The sequence below is a fragment of the Alligator sinensis genome, unplaced genomic scaffold (genome assembly GCF_000455745.1).
Source record: "Alligator sinensis unplaced genomic scaffold, ASM45574v1 scaffold173_3, whole genome shotgun sequence".
NCBI lineage: Eukaryota > Metazoa > Chordata > Crocodylia > Alligatoridae > Alligator > Alligator sinensis.
In genome coordinates this window covers 1,396,734-1,416,646 of record NW_005842076.1, presented here as the reverse complement: position 1 = coordinate 1,416,646, position 19,913 = coordinate 1,396,734, and the positions used below count along the sequence as shown (strand labels likewise).

Genomic DNA, 19,913 nt, shown 5'->3' with positions numbered 1-19,913 from the left:
CTAGGCTGCTACTGAGTTGCCTGCTGGGGCTATCTGCATAGCTTCTGAGCCACACAGAGCCCAGTGATTCCCTCCGCGGCTGTAAGGTAGCAAACTAAAACTCCTCGGAGGTGTTTTAGTTTGCTGTGGCCCAAAGTCGTTTGCTGAGCCCCAAATTCATTTAAGGAGCATTACGCTGCTGAATTTGGTACAGCGGCTGGAATACACTGCGATACACTGCCAAATGTGCAGACTCATGCAAACAGCAACACCATTAAAGCAGTGCAAAAGGGCATTTAAGACACTTTAATGTGTCATCTACAAATGCCCTGGGACAGAAGTTCCATAAACCAATTTAACCTAAATCCATTTAAGTCTGATACTACATCCAACCAAGTTTATCTAAAACCAGTTTCAGCCACTTTGAAGGCAGTTTATATGTGCTGAACTTCTGTTCTGTTATAGGTTTAAACCAGTTTCCAGTCACTTAAACTGCTTTATGTGTAACTTCTCTCTTTAGCCTTAGTGTGCTTATTGTATTATTCTAGTTAAAAACTAGGCCATGAAATTATTTTTTCTACAGTAAGAGGCCAGAGTAGGTATTTATTACTAGCACACTACTAATGTGAAGTTACCTTTTTATCTGAATTAGGATTTCTCGGCCTGGAGGGGAGCAGAAGTTGGGGCAACTGATAAGATTTGTTAAGTTGAAGATGAAATTTAGTGGTAATAGATACAAACAAACTCCTAAATAATGAGCTCTAACAGGGATCTAGCATTAAGAATCTATTATGTAGGCAGTTCTTTGTTCTTCATATAATTTAGTAGCCTGGTCATCTTTTCTTTTTTTTTTTATCTTGTTATGCTCCAAAGAGCAAATGTTTGGTATTTAGAGGTTTTTCTTTCCTTTGACTTGAAAAGGAGTACATCAATGATTTCACCATCTCTTTGAAAGCTAATCTTCTAAGGCAAGGGAAGGAACAGCTCTCAAAACCAAATTAAATTGCACTTTTTTTTAGATTTTATTATTTCTGCTGTTACTTAAGAATGGTGAGAGAGTTTTTCTGCTGGTAAGAGAGAGATGTAGTGTTTTCCCCACACTATCAAAAGTAGCTAATCTATTAAAATTGTTACATGATAGTTCCATAATTGTGTGTATGTGGGGGAGGGAAGGGGGAAGAGGGAGCTCTTAATTCAAGTGCTAGAAAATCTTACAGTGCTGGTGGATTTGCGGATAGGTTACAGCTGAGATATTCAAAAGTAACTAGTAATTTTGGCTGCTCTTATTTTTGTGTGCAGCTTGAGACTGTATAAAAGAGTTTGATTTTTCAGAAAGTACTGGCTGCCCAACCATTGAAAGACATTCAAAGAGTGTTGTCAAGTTTTGTGATATTATTATATGGGGGGTGTGTGTGTGTGTGTGTGTGTGTGTGTGTGTGCGCGCGCGCGCACTCCCTAGAACCCCAGAAGGCTTGTTTTTTCCTGTCAGTTGCACTTTGGGCCTAAATATGTGAGTCCATTGAACTTTTTACTTTCAAGCAATCATGAACTTTCTGGTTATGTTATTTTTACAAAAGTAAAGTAAAATAAAGTTGTTCAAAGAGTCAGTTAGATGTTGAAGATTCAAATTCAGTGCAGGAATTTAATATCTTTCTGTATGAATAGATTACTGGGGTTGCCTGCAAAATATATAAGTTATATGAAAAAGTAAATAAGTGAAAAGGACAATAGATTTCCTTTTTTTCCTTACGTCAGCAATGATGTGTTGCATATGGTTTTGCATTTTTTCTTCCTTGCCACATTGCATTGTGTGTGTGGTGATGAAGCCCTGATATTTTTCTTATATAAAATTACTTAGAAATATGTTAATGTTTATTTATAGCCTTAATTTGTGTAAGTATAATCTGCATAAGTTTGTGCTTAAAGTAGCTTGGCAAATGGAAGAAACAAATTTTCAGATTTTTAGCTTTCGTAACAAACTGCACTGACATAGCTCTTCCATTAAGAGTTGCTTGTGTCAGCATATGAAATTTCCTGGAATGCGACTCAAATTTGAAAAATAGGCCTTTTGTATGTTCTAAGTCTGATTTAAGGAATTAAAATTAACTTGAGTATGTTTTATATATATTTATTGTTGAATAACATTTTAAACATTGCCATATTTCATCTATCTTTACAAGTTAGCCAAGTTAACAAGCACTACTCCAGTTAATTTTAAGTGTTTGGTTTTTTTTACTTACAACTATAGACCTTTCTACTGTGTTGCAGATTAGCTTTTCTAATTGTGCTGCATAGGCATTAGCAACCAGTGTGAAGATGTATAATATAATTTAAAGGAGCTAATTAGTTACAAATCCAATGTGCAGCACAAAATTATTTGAATGTTTCTAAGAAAGCCAAAAATCCCACAAGCTTCTCCAGTTCTACTAAATCCCTACCCCTCTGAAACCAAGAAAATGAATATTCAATATTTTTCCATTTGAATCTCTTGACATTCTATTGATTCACTTTATTTTCCCAACAATTTTCTGACAGGTTTCCCAATGTGGATTACTCTTATTCTTTGATATTCATTTTGTGACTGCCTTTGAAAAGCATGTCAAAATTAGAATTCCAGCAAGCTGTTCACTGGAGTTACAAACTCTGGTGAACAAGGCCCTCAGCTGATGAATTGGCTACCATCTGAATACTGCCAGTAGTTCAGAATATTGCAATGAAGATTATGTTTCCCAATACCTGACACACACTCTTCTTGACGGGGGTGAACAAGCATTTGCCACGCCTGATCTAGGTCTAGATGACTTTCTGTAAGTCACGTAGACCTACACCAAGTATGGCACATGCAGCTATTCAAGAAGCAGCATGTACAGCTATTGGCTGCTCCAGGAAATGGTGTGGGGAGCTTCGTGTATGTAACTCTGGGTGGGTGGGATCGGGGAGGAACTAGTCGTTCTGTGGAAGGGTTTGGCAGGATTGGGGTGGAGGCTGGCAGGTCTGCAGAGGATGGTTGGTGAGTTTGGGGGGAGAAGCCAAAGAGCTAAAAATAGCCCCATCAGGGTCAGGGGGATGGGAACAGTGTAGCTCTTGGAATGAGGCACATAGCTAGGCTTTCACAGCACCTGCAGTTGCACTAAATAAAAATCAGGTACACCATTTTTTGGGTGGTTTAAGCTCCCTGCAGGTCTCTACAGTTGGGCATTTAGATACATATCCTCTGTAAAGTTTATTTTGAATATGCAGCTCCATGGATGGCTAGGAGAAATGCTGAAAGAGAGTGGTGATTGCACTGTGATTTCAGGCTCTGTGTGCACATGACATGTTCAAGGTTGGACTAATCTGTGAAAGACAAAGTAGGGATGTGGATGACCTGTGTGGATAATGTAAATATAGATGATGCAATACATACTTAAAAAGAATAAAGAAAGAAAATAGGCCTTTTTCTGGAAATAAGATTAGTATCAAGAGTGTACAGGGGTGGGTAAATTACATAAATGTTTAATCTCAAAGCACTAGGGCTGTGGAAAGCTTTGGTCCCTGATTTGATTCGCTGGAGATTTAGCCTGATTTGGTGGCTGAATCTTTGAATCTGAATCTAATCAGGAGACCCTTTAATCTCTCCAAATCGAATTGGAACCCTCCAGATCAACACGGAGAGTTTTGGAGATTTGGACATAGACACAGCTTTAAATGTTTTTTCTACATACCTCAAGGTAATAAGCAGCTCATGAATGCTGGGGCAGATGGAGCATCTCACAGGAGCGCAGGAGACTCCCAATATGCTTGGCAGCAGACCTGGAAGTAAACCAGAAGCACTTACAGTCCACTTCTGGGTTTACTGGGAAAGTGGACTATTGATCCAAATCAATGATTGAATCACTTTCCCCAGTTCAGACCGAATCCAAATCCATATTGAATATGGCCCGAAAATGAAACACCACTATATATACTCTCTCTCTCTCTCAGTCTATATATATATATATATGTGTGTTATTCTCTATATATAGAGAGAGATTCTATATATATTAGACAGGGGGAAGGGCACAGGGATGGAACACCTCAACCAGTCCCACACCCTCCTGCTGCTGCTATGGGTCCAGCCTCCCCCACCCCCACTGCCACTCCAAGTCCTGCCATACTCCATCCCCTTCCTGCCACCACTCTGGGTCATGTCCCACTCCCCCTGCTGCTCTGGTGTGGAGAGATGCCCCACACTGCAACACTGGGGCCAGCAGGGAGGTGTCTTGCATGGCTGGAAGCATGGCCATGGGGTGTGGTGCTGGGCACACAGGTGGCCTTGGTGCATGGGAGCATGCAGAGGGGGTGGCACAGGGAGCAGCCCTGGGGTGTGGTACAGCGTGCACAGGGGGGTATGGCATGTGGCTACATGGGTGAGGTGGCATGTGGCCTTGGAGTGTGGTGCAGGGAGTGGCCATGGCATGGGGAGCACCTGCCAGCTGCTGCTGCATGGTGTTGGGTGCAGCCCTGGGGTGTGGTGCAGGGCATGCTGGTGGCATGGTGCGCAGTCATGCCCTGCCCTGCAGATGTATGCTGCAGCCGGTGGGCACTGCCCATGCGTGCTTCCCATGTGGCTCCCTGGGGCTATTTGCCATGCCCTCCCATGACCCACACCCACCACACTGGCTTCCCACACAGCACCTGTGCATGGGTGGGCATGGCTTGTGGCCACAGTGTGACATGCAGGGAGCAGGTGCGGGGGATGGACCCCACCCCATGGCTATGTGCTGTAGCTGGTGGGCACTGACTGTGCCCCGTTGCTCACCGTGCAGCACCCTGTGTCCATGTGCCAGGCCCCACTCCTAAACATGCCACATGCCATGACCCCCCACATGGCCGCAAACCACTCCCCTCACATGGCTGCATGCCCCACGCCACAGCCCAGGGCCACTCCCCCTGCCATGCCTCACAACAAGGAGTACAGCCTGGCCCTGACCACCTCTGCCCCCACCTGTGTCTCTCTCCATCTGTAAGACTCCGAGCAAGAAACACGCAATTGGCCCAGGGCGTTACAGACAGATGGACACACAGACAGAAGTAGTAAGGCTTTTATTATATTCAAATATATTTTGTGTGTGTGTGTGTGTGTGTGTGTGTGTGTGTGTGTGTGTGTGTGTGTGAAAATAAATATTGTAAAGTAACCCCAAATCCTCATTTTCCCATGATTAAAATTAAATACCACTAATATATTTTGGGTTACTTTTTTTAATCTGATTTTTTTTTTCTGAGAAAACCATGATCCCTGGTGATCTGTGCCAGAGTCCTCAGTCCCTTGCCTTTAAACACCAATGTTCAGGATTGGTTCACCAAAAACCCTGAGAATTTGGAAGCAGTTTTTGCCATTCCTCAGTCTTCAGACTAAAGGCTGATGTTAGGTATTTATGTCTGGACCCGACTTCCAGAAATGTCTAGAGTTTTTTATGTTTGCAAGGATCAAGATCACAGAATTTATTTATTTTTAAATAGCCTGTGTTTCTAGGAAATTGCCCCAACTTTGTGACCAAATTGCCTGAAGGATAATTATCACTTAATAGTTTTCCTTTTTTTTTCTTTTTTTTTTCCATTCACTTAATGGCATCACATATTAAATGATGAAAGAAAAAGATTTCACAGACAAAGGGGAGTAGAATATTTTTGAAAGCAGGGAATTTGAAACTCTTACTGTCCATATTTTGAAAAATCTGTGTGAGCTCAGCAGTTTCCCACTACTTATCTTAGTTGTGATTGGATTCCTGATGCACCTTAATTATTCTATGCATGGATGAAGTATTTAATGAGAGAATGAAAACAAATCTTACCATCTCAACCTGTGAATTGAATCTTTCCCCCCAAAAAAGCATATCACCCTTCGCTGTAGGTTATTCTGAGTTGCCTTACAAACACTGGTAAAGAGAGGGACCAACTTGAGGAAAAAATTCTAAATTCTTCCTTTGACTATTCACATATACAATTAAACATCAATAGACTATTTTTTTAAAAATTTAGGTAAACTTTATAAATATCCTGCTGTAATTGTACAACTGAACAGAATTGGTTATTTCTTGTGAGCCTTCCCTGAAAACTTCTAGTCCAGGTTTGGGTTATTTAAAAAGATCTTAATCCAGACATCCACCTGCACTATGTGGATTTTATCTTGTATGCATATAACAAAAAACATATTTAGCTACTGTTAAGCTACCCAGATAACATGATACAAACATAACAATATTTTTCTTTTAGATATTTGCCATATGCTAATGTAAATAATTAATATATTTTGCAAAAAATGTGCAGTTTTCCATTTAGAAATATACATTATTTTAGGAATCATTTTTAGGAATTCAAAGCCTGAACAAATCAATTAGTACTTACATTGAATTTTAAACAAAACCCAGTTGTTCACCAAGGAAGCATATTGTATTTTGTGATTCTACTTGCAGAATTTCCAAATTAGCATACTTAATTTATTAACAAAGAGACTAATATAGAAGCTTTCTTAAAGAGCCTCAAAATATTCACTAAAAAGAGAAATGTAAATGCAAAGGTATGTTTGCTCTTCATATGGCAGATCCTATTTTTGATTCATGATCTGTTACCTGAAAGAATGTTGGCTTTGTGCACTGAGAACCAGCAGGCACAATTTTAAATTTGTTTTATACAAGAGGGATAAACTAATGGTCATCATATAAGATGATGGCCATTAGTTTAGCACCCCAAGAGCCTAGATCAGCTGACATCAACTAATACTCTCACTTATTACTAGTAATAGGCTACAGCTGAATCTTGTCTTATCTGTGAGTAGGAGACACAGCACTTTTTCTCCTATGTTCAAGAAATTTGAAAAAATATCCCATTTGAGTAGCGTAAGGGGCGGCGGTTGTGAAGAACCTTTATTTCAGCTTAGTCACTGAGATCCCCTGAACCTCTATAATAGAATGAAGAGCCTCTCTTCCTTACTGAGCCAGTGGTTTTTGACAAACCCTAACCTTCTGGTGTGTTCTTTGCAAATGGCAGCTTAGAACTGGGATTGTTCATAAACTCTGGGGAGCATACCATATCCCCTTCTAGAATGGGACTGTCAGATTGTTTCTTAATGGCCTCAATTAAGTGGAGACTTGTACCCTAGTTTTCGGCTGTATATGAGAGCTGGTGCATGCTATTTGGCCCTTTAAGGTTTTTGATTGCACCTGGCATAATATCTAAAAGGCTCTGAATACGTGAAGAATCAGCCGTAGTTCTGTAGTGTGTCACTCACACGTCTAAAGTTGGTGCTTTTAGCCAAACAACATTCTGAATGTATTTGTCACCTCATTTGTGTAGAAGGCCAAATTATCTGGTTCAAAATAATGAATCTGTAAGGCTCTGATATTAGCATACTCTATTTATGGTGGTCAAGATGTGGAGATCTGCCCTCTGTGGGGAAACTCACTGGGCATCACACACAGACAGCAGTAGTAACACTAACTAATTAGGTCATGAGCTGCAGTAAAGCTTCTGTGTATCTTATCACAGCCCTTTTTTATTTAAATAGTTTGCTAGGGAGGAGTTTTTCACTCAAATCCTAGTGGTCCCTAAAAGTATCTGGATGTGTTATCTCTGACTACTGCCACAACCTTCCCCCCACCACACACACATTTTTTTAAAGAATAATATGGAAAATTATAACGAATGTATACATTTTCTATGTACAGAATCTAATTATTGGGGGGAAGTAATCTTAAATTCAGAGCCATCTTGGATTTGGGTAAATACGGTATATACACTGTGATTTTTAAATGTGTTAGGCTACATATTTGCACATGTAAAGTAGAGCTTTGGCATGGTTGTAAGGTAAAGAAAAAATATTTCCTCTTTGTCCTTATTTTCTTTTGCCGTTACACTCCTTATGAGTGACAGACCTTAACTTCTATCATACCAGGTTATATTTTATAATTTCCTCACATTGACTTGCATTTTCCTCCTCTTAATACCATTACAAATTTCTCTAAACATGCAGTGTTTACTAATGCTTGTATCTAGACAGATATCTATGTATGTGTTTACAAGGATTCCCATCTTCTCATTTCTTACCTTCCTATTAAGGTCAGGTTAAAATGGTCAAGGTTAATGAGATAATTAATTTAGCACGAGACTCAAAGATTGTTCTTTAACAGTTGCTCAAGCCATAGTACAATTATGCCTTTCATAGGTCACTATACCCATTATTTATTTAAAAGCTTTTCACAGTAAAAGTCAGCAATTTTGTGTGGTAATCTAAAACTGGGGAAGGGTATTTCGGAATGTACATACAGCTATCTATGCCAGGCTCCTTTTATAGGCTTTTCTGATGTGCTGTCAGATTACTTGTATTTTTTTTATATTCATAAAAAAATATTTTGGAAATATTCACCACCTATTTTTCATAATCCTTTAAAAATTGATGCATAGACATTCTTACTTGGACACAGTAATGTGACTGGTATTATAATGGCTATTATTTTTCTGGTGTTGGATATCTTCAGAGTTTTTAAAGTTATTATCTTCACTTAATTTATTATTAAGTTATTATCTTCAAAGTTGATTACTTAGCAAAGTTCTGCCATTAGTTCATAACCCCAAGCATGTTCCAGTAGCTTTACATGTGTTGGTACAGATTGCAGTTTGGCCTAGAGTGTTTTTTGCTCTGCAACCAACCTGCAAATTCATAGCTCCTCTGGGTCTTCATGAATGATTGTTTTCCACCCATAAAACAATTTCATGGTTCCAATTTAAGTCATTTTATTTTAAAATGAAGAGAAACAGAGTATAAAGTGCCCATGAAAGAGCAAGCATGGGTCTCTGTATCATGCTGCACCAACTCAGCTGCTCAAAATAACAGTTTATCCTGTAGGTTGGCAAACTATAAAGTTTAAAACTGAAGAATGGAGAAAAAAAGTGTCATATAATAACATATGCCACTAAATTTTTCTCAATATCCATGTTTTATGGATAGTGTTTAAGGATCAACCTGGAATGTTCCCCCTTCATGTTATGCAGTTTAGAAGTTATTCCTTAACCCAAATTGTTCACAAGATAAATGAACAAGTCATCCAACGGTGTGCAGAGCTATATACATAATGGCCTCATCTACACAAGATGCTGATTACACAATATCTCATTATTACTGTGCAGTAGCATCAAGCCTGATGTGACGCTACTGGGCAGTAGTAATGAGCTACTATGCAGTTAGTGACACCTAAAAGCCATTTGGCAATGCTACTGCACAGTAACTTTGGTTGCTGCACAGTCATTTAGTACTTGTGTATGCAAGTACTAAATGACTGCAGAGTAACAACTGCACATCACAGTCAGCATCTTGTGTAGATGCAACCAGTGTGAACAAGATGGTGGCAGCACATCACTTTTTAGTTGCATAACTAAACCCATTAAAAAAAAGTCAAGTGGAGATGAAATAAAACAGAAAGAGGTCAGGAGTAAAAGGATGTGTTAGGGGAGATGTTATGATCTGGTGTGATGTGAAGATGAGGTAAAGAAACTGAGAGAGGGTACATGACAGGGAAAATACAGTTGATTTGTCCACAGTGGGAGTATATTTAGTTATTACACTTTTGTAATTTTTTTAAGGTCCTTAAATCTTTAAAATTAGTTCAGAGGTGGTAAGCCAAATTGTATCTGATTTCCCTTCTGCAGCTCCCAAGACTATAAATAGTAGAAGTCATGGACTTGGCTTTGGATTAGGCTGATCTCTCAGCAACAAGTTAGCTGTCCTTGTGGAAACTGTGATGATATAAAAGTGAAGACCTAGGTGATTATGGCTTTTGGCAGGATAGAAGTTCCTACTTGCAAAATAATTTCCTACTTACAGAAACTAAATTCTGTTCCCACTGAAAATAATTGGAGTTTTGCTGTTGATTTTAATGAAAGCTATGGTTAAACAGTTAGTCAGCCATGAATGATGAGTGCTTTTGTTGAGCATCTTTGAAAGTTCTGCTTGCATAGAAGTTGATCATAAATTAACATTGAACTTTTGGGAGTTTTAAAACTGAGAAACTGCATTTACTTTGAGTCAAGAGAATGAACTTCAATAAAAGTGACCTCGAAGGTTTTATCTTACCAATTCTTAGATAGGTCTTGTTTACCACTTTCAATATCTGCAATTATGACCGTTTCTAGTCAGGATTTCAAAATTGGGTAAAACAATTTTGAAAACAAAATTTTCTTGATATTTTTTTTTACTATGGTTTCACCATTTGAGTGGATTTTTAAAGGTATTTTAATACACTTTGTATAGCAGGTCTTCTGCCATAAAGCATTGTATGTAGTCAATATTTTCCTTTATTTCTGAGTCCAGTTATTACAGACCATTTTTATTATTGACTACAGCTTCTGCACGTGCTTTCATAGGATTTATATAAATCAATGAATTCTTACTTTACTTGATTCACATTACATGGGTTCTTCTTCCATTAAAACATCTTCCCTGCACACAGAAATGGTCTCATTTACAACTTTAGGTGTGGTACATTAGATATTACTGTTTTAAAATTTAACTCTAGGTGAGTACAAGCAGAACTGTTAATAAACCAATCATGAGCGTAGCTCATTACAGGATATATTAGGTGCTTTCTGACTTTTATAGGCTTCTTGAAATTATAGATGGGAAGAAGGAAAAAGCATCTGTAGATGTGTATAAGCATTACATTTCTACTGGTAGAATCACAGTTGCACTGATAGAAACCCTAAGGGTACAAGCATTCATAATTCTTAATGTGGACTGATAATGGAGTGCATAGTGCAAATTTAAACCTCTTATGATGGGTAGAAGTCTAGTCCAGTAGAAGTTCTTTCAGTTTAATGAACACTTGTACACTTGCCTCTTCAATAGAAGTTTCCCCACTGTCCTCAGGCATTGCAGCATGTCTTTCCCTGGCCCCCTCATCTCCCCTCCAGGGAGGCAGTCTGGTTTAGGCTACACTCTATTTCTGTAGCCAAAGACACAACCAACTATTTCATTTGGGAGCTGAGGGACTAAGAAAGCCCAGCCCCTCTCCACAACCCCAGGGCTGTAAGGCTGTTAGCCTCCCAAACCCTAAGCAGATGGGGAAAGTGACCTTCCAGCACCAGACCCTCCAACCCCACCATTCCCAGAGCCTCTGATATCCCTCCCCATGGTCACTGACCAATCCAGCCTCTCTATTGCTGAGCTCCCTGACTTACACCCCTGCATGAATGCTGTTAGAACCAAAGCTCCCTCCCACACACACTGACCAGCCTGACCCAGTGCCTGTCATTCCCAGAGCCCCACACTCTCTGCCTGGACTCCATGTGAAGGGCCAGTCTATACTGGTGATGGGGAAGGTGGGTGTTGGTGAGTTCTTCTCATGTTGTTTGGAAGTGCAGGAGCTGGGACTTCAGCATGCTTGCAGTCCCAGGACTTTGAAATGCTGTGAGAGGGAAACACCCACCACCTACATCAAAGCCAGTTCCCACAGCCTTGTATATGGGGTTGCAAGTTCAGGGCTTCGCATGTGCTTCACACTCCAAACTTTTAAGGGGGTGCCTGCAGCTCCAAGGCTGTGGGATAGGGCTCTGCTGGTGGAAAGCTCTGGCTGCAGTGATGGGACATCCCACAGCCAGAGCCCCAAGAGTACTGTGGCCAGATCTCTATGGTGCCAGATAGGTAGGGTTTCATTGTGGGCTGCTGGAGGAGCAATGGGCAGACTTTCAAAGACAGTGTACCACTCTGGGTCTGCTGTCTGACAGTGGAGGGGGAGAGGGGGTGTTGTGCAGGGTAGAGAGCATGGTCCTCTGGAGCTGCCACCTAGTCATCTCTTATGTGGGCCCTTAGCTGTGGTCACCTTTCTTCAAGAAGACTGGGGACCCTTCAAAGTGTGCAAGGATGCGTGCTCTGGGGCCTGCTAGCTAGGTGCCCTTTGAAGTGCAGTCTGTCTGCAAAGAAAGCAGATAGCCCAGTGAACGCTTGTCTAATATTCAACTAGTAGGGTTTCTAATGGCTCAAACTAAACTGCTAAATTTCCATTAGTTCAACTGAACACTTGCATGCATGCTGTGTGGCTAGTAGAAGCTTGTGGATCTAATTTTTTAATGTCAGGATTATGGTTCCTTCCACAAAAAGATGATCAGTCTAATAAATAAGTTTAATTTTTCTCATATATTATGATATTTAATTAAAATGAGGCTTTCCTCAAAATTGCTTTTTTTGTCACATTTTTATAAATCATTTTTGTTATTAAATAAAATCATTGTTTTTTGTTTGTCCAGTATTTACTGACACTTTGTGAAAACATGCAAGATAGTTTGGTTCCTGACCCATGGATCTCAGTGTAAATGGCCTGATCCAAAACCTGTTGAAGTCAGGAGAAAGACAATAGCTCTTTATGTGCAAAATACCCATTGGCTTCAGTTAGCTGATTCTGTTTGAAACAGTCGTGCATGTTGTTTTCAGATCCTGCATGCTTGTATGAAAACATGCAATATTAAGTTCAGGATCAATTTGTGACCAGAAGCAATGCTCTCTCTCCAACATTCTCTCATGGGAGCACTGGAGAAAATTCATACCTAATCTTCAGATGTGCCAGCTCCCATATCTCCCAGAGATTTCAACTTATCTAATGACTGTTTGGCATTTCTTAAGATTCAGCAGGGGTGTGCAAAGTGGTCCCTATTTGATTCTGATTCGGCCTGAATCGGGGAAAGTGATTCGATTCATTGATTCGTTCACTGTCTCTGATTCGATTTGGCTAAATCCAAATCTGAATTTTCGATGCTGATTTGGAGAATCAGTGATTTGGACACAGACACAGCTTTAAAAGTTTTTCCTACATACCTCAAGATACCAGGCACAGCTAGTGAACACTATGATGCTGGGGCTCATGGAGCATCCCACAGGAGAGTGGAGGGGCCCTCCACGTGCTCGACAGCAAACCCAGAAGTGGACCGGAAGTACTTCTGGTCCATTTCCGGGTCTGCCAGGGAATGAGCTGGGGCTCTCACCCGGTGCCTCCCTGGCTCAGTGATCAGCCACTGGGTGCCCCTCCAGACCTAGGAGGCACCTAGGAGGCTGCCAAACCAGGGAGACATGGGAGGGCCCCCCATGCGCTCCCCAGTGGACCCAGAGTGGATCAGAAATGCTTCTGATGAACTTCCGGGTCTGCTGCTGAGTGTGCTGGGGAGCCCCCTGAGCTTCTGTGAGCATCTGTGTGATGCTCCATGCACCCCAGCATTGCTGCCTAGAGGTATGTAGAAAAGACATTTAAAGCTGGGTCTATGTCCAAATTTCTGAATCGTTCCAAATCTCTCTGAATCGATTCAGAGGGTTCCGATTCAATTCAGAGAGATTAAAGGGTTCGATGATTTGATTCAGAGATTCGACCACTGATTTGGGTCAAATCGCTGCCAAATTGAATCAGGAACCAAAGCTTCATACAGCCCTAAGATTCAGTCCATTCCTTTTATGGGATTAGTACACTGCAACAGTTAATTGTTAGGTTGCAGGTTGGGTCCTTTTTTAGGAATAGGTTGACAGACATGTCTTGTTACTGTCTTAAAACTCCTGTTAGTGTTCATTTTCATATTAAAGCTCATTCCTCTGATTGTATTGTATTCTCTATAATAGTACAAAGAGTTAACTAAAAATGGCTTATTATTTTATGCCATGTGTTAGTTCTGTAAAGACACAGTAACAACACATGTTTTTTCCTCCTGTGTTTTAGCATGACAAAATGTCAGTGGATAGCATGCCTCACCAGGAGATTTCACTTCTGGTCACCTTTGTTTCTCCTATAAAACAATGACTTCTGTTTACTGCAAACTGGTGCAAAATGGCATACAAACTTTCATGCCACATCACACCATCTGAGAAAATTACATGCCACCACAGTGACAAATAAAATTATACTTAATAACTACCAACCACAGAGAGTCACTAAAGTTAAAAGGAAAGAGACAGTTATATACTATAATTTGAAACAGAATTATATTGTGGGATGAGCCTCACCAAATTAAATTTTGTAGCAATATTTACTTAGCAGAGATTATCCTAAAGTGAAACTCTGTCCTTTGTTGTTGTTGAAAAGTTCGTGTCTTGACATCACCCTGCCACCAGTAAAACTAGTATTAAAGCCTTTCATCAGTGGTGCAGGAAGGCCCTTGACACAACTTTTTCTTACTCCTGTTTCTGCCCAGTGTGCTCTTTTCCTTTTCATGCATGTGGGAATCAAGAAATAGAGATATGGCACGGGCAGAAAGATGGTGCATTATACTTCCAGTATATAGATATGCAAGAGGCAAGAATGCCTTTGGGTGATATCTTTTCTTGGACCAACTGCTTAGCTGGGATAGAGTTAGACAAGCTTTCAAATGCAACACATTCTTCTCCAGGTCAGAGGAAAAAATCCAGCACAGTGATAGATATATCCTTGTAAGGTAGGTTGTTAAGGAGTATCAATACCCATTTTTATAGAAGGGGAAATAGAAGCTGGGTTCCATTCTTGCTCACTAAACCAGCTCACACCTGAAGTTCCACCTTTCATTTCAATGGAGCCATTTCAGATGTGTAGATAAAAATGAGCAGAATTTGGCCCTAAATTAGTTTTGTTGAGTTACATAGCCTAGTTATTTTGCGTTTCAAATCTGTGCCCTAAGGACCTGACCCAAGTCAATGAGAATTTTTCTGTTGACTTCAATGGTTTTTGGATCAGACCCTAACCACACTCTAATCCTGGGAAGATCAACAATAGGATTTTTAAGGAAGAGGTCTGCCAATTATTCCAAAGAGGCAGCTCTGTTAATGTTGGTCAGCTGTAGCTGTGCTTTGCTGATATTACCCAGTGTCTTTCGTTCTTTCTCAGCTGGGCCAGCTGTTCATCATCAAGCTGTCACAAAGAGTCATAACTGAGACCCCACAGTGGGTACTAAATGTGTGATATTCTCGGTATGCACATGCACCAGCCAAAGCCTCTGCACACCTCATGAAACAGGAATCAAGTAAACAAATTAATTTACAGGGAGAAGTCTGAGGTGTGACTGGAATCTGGATTTCCAATCTATACTTTTTGGCTACCATAAGTTAAGAGGAACTTAATGGAGTGAAGACTTTGGACCCAAGTCTGAAGGTCTATCTTCTAGAGTAGTACTTAAACAAAAAGGTCCATTAATACTGTAGAATTCAGCCCTTAACTGTTACCCCACGCACTGCTTCTGTCCGCATGTACATTTCATAGAAAAACAAGTCTACAGTTTGGGATCCTGGAAAAGTATACCACTTTTTGTGCAAATTGTGTGAAGATTGGTTGCTTTTTAGAATTTGTTGTTAAGTGGTAAACAAAATACTACTTTTTTGTTTGGCAGGGATTAGCTAAACTGAATATCACTTTTAACATATAAAAAGTAGAGGTTGTTGTCCCAGTCCTTTTAAATAGCAGTTTAAAAAGGAGAATAACCATTTTTAATTTAAACAGCTACTGAAATTCACTCATCCAGGCATCTCTGTATTTGTCTAAAAATATTTCTGAGGCTGTTTTAGCTGTTATAGCCCTCTAATGGTATTACTGTGAATACTGGTTGCTTATTCTGTCCATTTGCTGTATGAAGTCTTGACAATTATTTTTTTTCACACACACAGTTTTTTATTTCTTATTTCTATGCAAAAGAAGTCAGAATATAAAATAAATGTACTTGTTCTGACTTTAGTATTTGTCAAGCAGAGATTAATCCAACATGCAATCTTCTGTATGCGGTTCTTGATAAGACCCATCCTTGCCCCTGAGAGAGAGAATTGTAGATTTAGAGCAAGAATGCAGTTGGAAAGAAACTCTTCTTTCACAGATGACAACAAAGGAAACTCAGCTTCTCATGTACCTTGACTAAGGTCCTGGTGCACAGATTTAATCTATACCTGATTTTTCAGATGTCACTATATAAACTTCTTACCATATTCTCTCTTTTTCTATAGTGAAATTGTGTAGAATTCAGGAACTCTACTGAGCTGAGGTGAGTAATGGTGTCCTTTTTGAATTTCATATAAGGCTGAGAATAATTGATTCTGGTTTCCTGGACAGATCTCCTAAACCCATTGTTAAAGCCAGCAGATGGTGCTGTGCAGCATGTTATGAGTGCACGTATCGAACAGAGCACTATTGAACCAGAAAACTGCTAAAAGTTTCTAGTGTAATTCCTGAGCTGAAACAAATGTTTGTGGAATTAAGTAGTGATTTCCTTTAGTCTGGGAGACTATTTTACTGGATATGTTTTCAGTCCTTAGATGTTAACATATGCCATATATTGTTTTTTCTGGTAGAAGAAGGGGTACCCAACCTCATTTAAACCAAGTGTAACTGTTAATGTCACTTAGTAAAGGGTTTGAATTTTCTGATAGAATAACTCATAAAACTTTAATATTAAAGAGCTAAAATGGTGTAGAAGACAAAGAAATGCTGAGAACTGTAAGTAAAAACAGCAGCTAAGCTTTTGCTCGTGGAATACAGATGAAGCAGTGATGATTTTTTTTCTTTAAACAATAAGCCTGGCTTACATGGATAGCTCAAAACAGTTAAAATATTCAACTGTATGCCATACATTAGCCAAAGGATAAATCAGTTAAGTTTAGCCCAATATGTTGTTTGCTAGGCATGTCTCTTAGTAAAAAATTGTATGTTAGAAAAATTAAATGACTTTGCATTCATGCTTTGTTTTGTGGTGTTGCTATATACTGCCCTGAGCTTCGGTTATTTTTTTCACAAAAGGGTTAAACAAAAATTCTGATGCAAGAATTAAATGTGCTGCACTTGAATTGTAAATAAGATTGTTCCAAGGTTTCAATTTGCTGTATTAGTCAGTGACAAGTACAACATTTTTAATGCATGCCATAAGATTAGTCTTCCCAAAGTAAACAAGCAGTAGTCTGTATGCATCTCCAGCAATTGGTTAGGGTTATATGTATGCAGCTTTGTTTCTGATAATGGATTCAAGTTCAACATAAATAAAAACAGTGTACATTAAATAGACCCAAAGAGGATAAATATCTAATTGCCATAATCTGCAACTAGAATTGAATGAATGTAAACATGCTAACCATGGAAAACAATTCTTCAGAACACAGAGTGGCTAGTTGGATGATTATTAGCTAAGTATCTGTGCTTGTGTTTTGTCTGTAAAGCTTTTCCTCCCCAAAGATGGAAACTATCATTTTTAGGAGGTTTTTTTCTAAATCATTATGGTGGACACAGCTTTTAAAATGAAATCAACTTTTTAATGCTCCAGCTATACAGGAGGTTTTCTGGTACAACAATGGAGCACATTTTGCAGAACTATTAAGATGAATGTAAAAATAACAATGATATCTTTGCAACTTTCTCTTATACAATTAAAATTTGTTTTTTGTATCCAGATTTGCAACTTATTTTGGGTATCATGTTTGTTTGTGTTTTTTAACATTAAAGAATCTTGTATATCTTACAGGCTATCTATTAGGAATTACAGAAATACAGTGATCTTTGTACTTGCCTTATTTCTACAAAAATAGTACTGTGGTTATTTATTTTTACAATGTATGAAGTAGGCCCTTGTAAAGTCAGAAGTTTTAATGATCATGATACTTTGCATTCTGTTTCACAAAGAAAGCTCCTAATTGTAAATGCTAATATGGATTGTGACATAGTATATTATTGGGGAAGGTGAAATAATAAATAACATGAATATTGAAATAATGATTTATGACCATCTCAAACCTAAAAACCTACTTAATCTAAACAATTGCTTTATACTGTTGTATTTTACTTGTACAGTAGCACTCACCTACTTACGAGAGAGCTGAAATTGACATAAAGAATTAGTCAAGCTATTTTTTAAAATCTATGAATCCATTTTGCTGCTAGAAAAATATCTCTTAAATATAAATCTATTAAATCAAGCATATGAGAATCAAATCGCAAGTCATGTGTACGATATGACATGTAATGTTGCAAAGGCATAAGTATTTTGTTAGTAATACAAAAAAGAATTATTGATTTGAAAAGATATTTAATGAAATTTCAATTTTCAATTTTAATCCATTGAGTTTTTAACCTGTCCTACATAGCAGGAAAAATCATTTGGATATCTTGGCATACTTTTAAGAAAGCCAAAAAATGTAAAGCTACATGTTAAATTACTTTTGCCAAAATCCTGTTTTTAGCTGTTGTAACTATTAATAAATACCTGACAGAGGAAAATAATGACAGCCTATTTTTTACCTAAATTTTACTTTTTTTTGCCGTTGTCTCTATTTTTTTCTGATAGACAATTAATAAGCACTGATAATTAAGAAATTTAAAACTGTTAATTGATGTGGAAAGTCCAGTTGTGAGATCACCAGATAAAAAGTACCATTCAAAATCTAGGAATTATCATCAGAACTTACCTAGTGTTAGGGGCAATGCAAATAGAAATATAATTAGAGAATATCTCTATAGACCTGTTGAAATATTTACACTGAGAAAAGGAAATACATTTTACCCTTACAAACATAAAATGTTGTTTAAGAAAGATGTTGAAATATTATATTTAATTCTCTAAGAAATGTATATCTTTCCACTTTCCATTTAGGGCAAGGAAACTTTATCTCATGTAATAAAGCAAAATATTTTATCTTCTCTCAAAAGGGTTAATATTTCACTGGTGTGTATATTTATCATCTTAGAAATTTTTAATAGTTTGTAATAAATGCTATTTTATATGAAATGTAAAATTCCTTTTTACATTCTGAAAATGAATATTTAAATGACTAACCCACTTGTCCTTGAACTCATTGCTTTACTTCACTTCCTCTCACTTCATCATTTAATTTGTATGGTTTCCAAATCGTAGTGATTATCATCTATTAGTACCCCTGGTGACAGAGGGCAGGACACTGTTGTATCAGAGTTAATAAAGCAGAAACACAAGCCTAATTACTATGGGAGATAAGCCATGCTGGCAAGATTTACCTTCTACCTACAAGGTCTATATGTAGCTAATACTTCTCAATAAACAGATACATAAAAAAGGCTGGAAGGTTGAAATAATTCATTTGCACATGGTAATTTACATGAAAACCTGTGTGGTACCTTTCCCCAAAAACGTTGCATGTCTTGTGTGTTTTATATATATGTACAGTAACATATAATTATATTATTAAATAGAAGCACAGGTGTTTCATTGAGAACTTTCAAGATTTTGGTTTTCTGTAAGTGTTTGTGTTTTCAAATTATTATGTAAGAAGTATGGTGCACTCTCTACAGCTACATCTTTAATGCAAGGTGGTTATAAAAATGAAGGTATGCACACATACATGGTGTATTTAGCATGTGTCTAATATATGTACAATATTGCATTTTGAACTGTGTCAATGTTACCGCATTGGATTTGTTTTAGAAGTAGGACAAGATCTTCAGCAATATGATTAGTATTTAAAGGCTGTAAATTTTGCAAATTGTAAAAAACACTGCTAATGTTTTGATGGCCTCTTCTTTGTTGCTTCTTATCATATTTTAAGATTACACTTTGCTAACGTGATTCAGATGCACAATATTGACCAGAGAGTTTAAAATAAATATCTCAAATTATAATGACTGTAAAGAGGTCAATTGAAAGGGTTTAATCAAATTGTTTAAATCTAAATTGCCTTGCTCCATATATATTTTTTTAAAATAATTCTTATATGCAACTAGAAATGAGTCTTCAGCCCCATATCTATTTATGTGGTTATTAAATATGTCTTAAAAGGGTTAAATGCAGTGTACTGATGTATTAGTTATGATTTTGTTTTGAAAAGAGTCTATTAACCAGGAAGATATATAGATATCTATATATAGCTATATATATAAAACCCTTCTATGAAATGGAAAAGGTACTAAGTTAGCTTATACCAGGTTTTATATAAAAAGTGTGATTAACTGTATTTTAATTTTAATTTAAGGTTTATG

The 19,913-nt window shown here is 38.1% G+C and overlaps 1 long non-coding RNA gene across 1 annotated transcript in view; it reads left to right on the top strand.

Moving 5' to 3' along the window:
* LOC112550308 overlaps nucleotides 1-16,500 on the top strand; it is a 70,345-nt gene extending 53,845 nt beyond the window's left edge. The window contains exons 2-3 of the long non-coding RNA XR_003094083.1: nucleotides 15,926-15,963; nucleotides 16,377-16,500. This is a non-coding gene — a long non-coding RNA (uncharacterized LOC112550308). The remainder of the gene's footprint in view (nucleotides 1-15,925; nucleotides 15,964-16,376) is intronic.
* The last annotated feature ends 3,413 nt before the right edge of the window (nucleotides 16,501-19,913 follow it).